This window comes from Petromyzon marinus, chromosome 22 (assembly GCF_048934315.1).
Source record: "Petromyzon marinus isolate PM22_M1 ecotype Great Lakes invasive population chromosome 22, UKy_Petmar_22M1.pri1.0, whole genome shotgun sequence".
Taxonomy (NCBI): Eukaryota; Metazoa; Chordata; class Hyperoartia; order Petromyzontiformes; family Petromyzontidae; genus Petromyzon; species Petromyzon marinus.
Window position 1 is genome coordinate 7643795 of NC_133688.1, and position 6040 is coordinate 7649834.

Sequence of the window (6040 nt, forward strand, 5' to 3'; positions counted from 1 at the left end):
ATTTCACTTCAATGGATCTTAGAAGTAGCTCTGTTATGTCTGCTCCTGTGGGTCGTCCTTGACCACGAAGGGTTTGTATAGATTGCTTGTCTTGTGCGATACCATTAACACAATGAGAAACAAAATTGGTGAAAAGTTAAATATATTGTTAAGATGTATTCTTTGGGTTGTATCTTTGTTTAAACAGATGTCAGTTAATATTCTACATAATGTACGTTAGGTACAAGGTTGGCATTGTGGTTGTGCTTTTCATACCTATTTGCCACTGCACAACCGAGCGACACCATGGCTGGCACGGTTTAGTAGGCTGCAGGTTGTTTATCCACTGCAAAAGCGGATCCATGCCATGGACGGTCAATGCTTTGAACAAGTCTAGGCACATGCAGATGACGCTGTGGTGCCACGTCCCCGCGGTGTACTGACTGCCGTCACACAATTAACGTGTCGCTATCCCCGCCCCTGGCCCTGCTCGGTCCCCGGATATATTTGGATGCCTTGTGGGGCCAGCATACTACGGTTTGGTTCTGGTTCGACACGGCAAAAAGCCAGTGGGTGACCACAGACACTTCGAGAGATCTGCACTGTCTGGGTTCCAATGTACCAGTGGAAAAGGGATACCGGTGACGATTGGCCACGTATGTGCATATGCATGTTGAACTTCTTCCGTACCATACGTAGAAAACCGTGCTAATCGTCGGTGTGCTTGTGCAGGGCCATTTTGTGCGCTCTCTGGGCGAATGTGGGGATAAGGAGACGGAGACGGAGGTGCTGCTACTGGAGCACGACGTGCCACACCAGCCCTTCAGCCAGGCCGTACTTGCATGCCTGCCCCCTCCCACGTTCAGCATCACAGCAGAGGTACGCATGAGACGTGTGACGATATGTCAATTCATCGATTGAGTTCAATTCTTACGCCTGCGGTGTGTTGGTGTGTTCGGTCGTGCATGTGAGAATCCTTTACTTCAATGTTCTTTATTACAAGGCCCACGGGCCACTGGTGGCCCCTGGGTGGCCTTTGGTGTGGCCCATGACGTGTGGCCCCCGACGTATAGGCCCCCGACAATAGACAAATGCGAAAACACCCCCCATCATCATCATCGTGCTGTCAAACCGCAATAGTTTCAAGATGTTTGGCCTGCGTAGAATACCTTCTAGAGGACCTCTCTGGAGCTCTCCCTCCAGTCGAGGTCCTTCCGTTGCACTGTCATGAACGAGAAGCCACGGGGCTCTACGCCTTTACCGCAGACCGTATATAGAAAAGCCGTCGACCTGAAAGAAAGTCGATGGCTCGGACACATCATCGTAAGAAGAGAGGAAATTCACATCGGAGGAATGAAGGCGATGGACTTATGGAAGCACCAGGGCGGAGACCCGAGAGGCAGGCCTCGAGAGATGCGGATCAAAGTGGTGAGCCAGGATATGGAGGACTTTGCAGTAGCCGTGGAGATGGTCCAGTACATAAATGAATGGAGCAAGGGGACTACAGACTTTTTTCCTATAACGCTGTACTTGCGTTCCTGAAGAACACCGAATTGTGGAAAAATCGCATAATAAATAATATAGGGTAAAGCACAGTCCGCGATAACACGTGAGATGCGTACGCAGGCTTAACAAAGACTTCGGGTACGTGAGTAGCATCTAGAAGCATCCAGAAACATCCCGCCTTGTGTGATGCTACACCGAGGCAACCGTACAACCGCTTATTCTGCCTCGCACAACGCAGTTCTGTTCACTCGATCGCCTTTTATCCAATTCGCATCCATGTTATGAAAAAATGTGTTCCCTAATGCATTAATCGCATTATATCTAATTCACGATATGAAAACACGCAGAGTTATAGGAGAACGGACTGTACTTTCAGAATATTCAGTCGCCTATTGAGAAGATAGAACGCCATTAGAATGAAGTTGGTTTACCCATGTATGGCTCACCCTGTGTTTTGTTTGTTGTAAGGCAGCGTTTTGTTGAACCTGGTGCTGTGTGTGTCCCGTACAAGGACCAGGCTGGCAGGGAGGACCTTCGTGCGTTGTCCATCTGCAGTGTGGATCCTCCAGGCTGCACAGACATCGACGATGCCCTACACTGCAAACCGCTCGACAATGGGAACACCGAGGTATTCATTTGATGGTGGTAATCGTGGTCACGGTCGCGGTAATTCGTGCCTATTCCTTTCATGGTTTTGTCAATGCTAGCGGAGGTTACAAGGGGAGTTTAAGTGGCACAATGATAAGTGCACTGCACATTCATCCTGTCAAGCTGGTTTAGTTCCAGTCATGGCTAACACCGGTACAGAGTGATATCTAAAAAAAACTGCCCAAGTTCTCCCCTTCACCACCTGCATTGACCATCGTAACAAAGCAAGGTCAAATGACAATCGCAACTCATTACGGCATGGAGAAGCCCTCATCCTGCAGTGGATTGACAAAGGGGTGGACAATATTCCTGTTATTAAGTTTCCAAACATTGTTGCCTTAGTGCCCGTATTCTTGGTATCTGTTCGGCTCAGGACTGACTTCAACATGGCTTGGTTCTGGCTTGATCTGCTCCGTTGCCTCCAAAGAAGTATGAGTGGCTCAGCTGTGCCTTGGCTCAGGCTCAGCTCACGGAAATTCTGAGCGTGGCTGGGAGCATGCAGAGATATACGTGGAGGCACAAGGGACACGGAGGCTCAGGGCTGGAACCATGCTTAGAGGCAGCTTGGGTTTTAAGCGTTGCTTTGATGTGGCTTATTGAGAATTAGAATCAGAATATTTATACTGGAGGAATCCAATGAGCTATAAAGCTATTTTTCACATGTCCAGTAGAGGCGGGTAAGAACGTTACAACAGCAAACAGTACAAAAACATAGTAGTAGTGCAAAGTACAAGAAAGATCAACAAATAACCCAAACACAAACAAATACAACTAAACCATCCCCATCTTACCAGGAAAAGCCCACTGAGGTATTGATTTATTTTTGATTAGTGACCTGGCCACAACTGAATAGCTCAACAAAGTGGCCCATCATTTGGACATTTATAGCAGCCAAAATAATAGAAATAATCTCAATGCATGTTGCGCGAGAGCCAAGCCTGAGCCAAGCCATGGCTAAGACCCCACTGGCTTAAGTGTCCACGTCACTGGCCGAATGCCTGGTTCACAATGAATGCACCAGGTAGTAATGGGTGTGCATTTCATTTCACATTATTGTGCTTTGGTTGGAGTGGCTATGGTGGAGGTTATGCATGCATGTGGAGTGAGCGACTTCCGCCAGACGTCTAGTAGAAGGCGTCTTATTTATTAAAAGCACACAGGGCGATACACTTCGTAACGCGGCTACACCTAGGCTGTACAAACACGCAGCCCATTTGCGTCCTGCGTAGCTACGCTGGCTGGTTGACGAGCGTAGCGGCGGAGACAGAGCTGCTCTTGCAGAAGAACCAGCCACGTGGTCGGAGACGAAGAGATGACGACCGTAGCGACGCAACCAGGACCCAGACCCCACGCTAACAGCCCCGAAGTTCTGATTCGGTGCTCTTTATATCTGCCTGGAGTGGCCAAGCTCCACCTCTGGCCACGCCCCCTTTCTAGAACCTTCTAGGCCCTTCGGGATGGTTCCTGGAGCTTCTCGACTGACTCCGCCGTTGACCTTTACCCCAGATACGCCCCTTCATAATAAGGCATTATGTAATGCAGCTATAACCTTAATTACCCTTACAGGCCGGCAGGTATCACCCTGTCATTACGCATCCATGCATGTGAGGGTGGTGACGGTGTGTTAATGTGTGTTCTAGGTTAGGGTACACATCGCCGATGTGAGCTATTTTATCCGGCCGGGGAATGCCTTGGATGAGGAGGCATCTCTGCGTGGTACCACAGTTTACCTGTGTGAGAAGGTGAGATGTGGATTTCTTCTTGCCACAATATCAAGTGTTTTACGACCCGCCGATTTCATCCTTTCATTCTTAACTTTACGACATGATGTAAAATATTACGATCTAACGATCATCGCGGTACCAGTTTCCCCACAACTTTGTAATTGTATTTGACATTTTCACCACATTTTTTTGCGTGCTTTTCAGTACTTCCCGTATGAATAACGATAACTTAAAAATGAATTAGAATTTAAAAAAATGTGCAACAACAATGCTAAATATCTCTCATGATGTTTTAAACGAGGTGATTTTTGTGGATTTCTTATAATATGATGTACCGTGACATCATGAGCGGCAGGCTATCGGCGCAGTGGTAACACTCGTGCCTTGCAGCAAGGAGACGCTGGGTTTGATTACTCAACTCTTGTGCCTTTTTGCTTGCAGCTTTGTTTGTTCTCCCCCCTGTTAGTGAATGGGTTTCCTCTGGATTCATCAGATTTCCTCTAAATAAAACCCATACAATCTTAACTGGCATTCGCGAAAACATCCCCTTGCTGAACAGTTACCTGCAGGTGACTTAATCATGTGTGGGTTTGCTTGCAAAACACTCGTTGAGTTGGTGCATATGTATTTGCCAGATTGTGTTTATTGACAGAGAAGTTGTTGCGTTTATGTGTTTGTGCGCCTGCAGAGGATTGATATGGTGCCAGAGTTATTGAGCTCAAACCTGTGTTCCTTGAGATCCAACGTCGACCGGTGAGATGCACCAACAACTGTGAACTCGCGAGTGTGCACATTGCAACCCATACTCAGCAGCTAACGTGCGTTGTTGCCAGGTGCACATGTAATCCCATGATGCGTGGCACTGTTTAAGTGTCATTGTACAGATCCACACAAGCATGTGTACATACATAAGCAGCCAAACCAGGATGGCACAATGGTAACACATATCTCACAGCAAGAATGGCCTAAGATTGATGCCCGACTTGGTTGCCTTTCCATGTAGATTTTGTATGTTCTCCCCCTATTTAGCATGGGCTGACTCCAGGTTATCAGGTTTCCTCTCATTGCTAACATAAACGTGTTATTAATACTATGATCTTTAACCATGGAAAGCCTCACTGAATCTCATAACTTCGGGAGGGTACTGCAAAGCTTTTGCAGTCGAACAATGGTTGCTACATATATATTCCAGTTGAGTAATTTGTAACAACCCAAACCGGTATTTGGCCAAACATCCCGCTGCTGAAAGAATGACTCGACTACCAAAAACTTGGCAAGACCCTCCTGAAAAAGAGTCTCGAGACTTTGCGAGGCTTTCCTGAGTGAACACCCTGCACCACTCCAATGTCGACGACTCTGCCACTCGACGGTGAATGGCGACGGTGCATGTGCTGTGCGCGTGCAGGCTGGCGTTCTCGTGCATATGGGAGATGACTCCAAAGGCTGAGATTGTGAGCACACGTTTTACCAAGAGCATCATCAATTCCAAGGTGATTCCCCCCCCCCCCCCCCACAGACGTTCAGTTTTTGTAAAACTCTCGTTTGCTTTCACGTGTATTGTATCGGTGCCTTGCTATGTTAGTGCAGTTGAGGTTTCCGGATGGCTGAGAGGTCAGAGCGTTGAGCTTGCACCTCTGAGTTCACAAGTGTAGCGAGATGAAACGGGTTCACAAGTGGTAGTATGTATGTTGAACTTCTTTCGCACCGTACGTAGCCAACTGTGCTAATCGGAGGTGCGAGGTGGGACATGAAAGTAGTGAGTTGATGGTCTCTGTCCAGTCAACAATCACTGCACAAAACACAGGTTTGTTTTTTTAGGTTAGATCGTGTAAATATGTAAATGTGTCATTAAACCCACCCCCACCCGACACAGCCAACTAATAAGGGTTGTCACGTAAACAGAACATGCCAATTCGTCACGAGTACAGCACACCGGTGTGTTGTACCAGTGACGAATTGGCCACGTTCTGTTTATGTGACAACCCTTACTAGTCGGCTGTGTCGGGTGGTGGCGGGTTTAACGACACATTTATGTATTTACACAATCTAACCCAAACAACCTGTATTATGGATGATATTGGTCACGAAAGCCTACGTGTTAAACTCACTGCACGAAAGACCACCAAATTACATTGCACTAAATTTGGTTAAATTCCAGCTTTGAGAATTAAAAAAATATATCA

The 6040-nt window shown here is 47.2% G+C and overlaps 1 long non-coding RNA gene across 1 annotated transcript; it reads left to right on the top strand.

Moving 5' to 3' along the window:
- Positions 1-501: 501 nt before the first annotated feature.
- Positions 502-5348, top strand: LOC142925607 (uncharacterized). Its single transcript, XR_012942554.1, has 5 exons — positions 502-858; positions 1997-2113; positions 3774-3875; positions 4546-4610; positions 5263-5348. It is a non-coding gene; the product is annotated as an uncharacterized LOC142925607 (long non-coding RNA).
- The last annotated feature ends 692 nt before the right edge of the window (positions 5349-6040 follow it).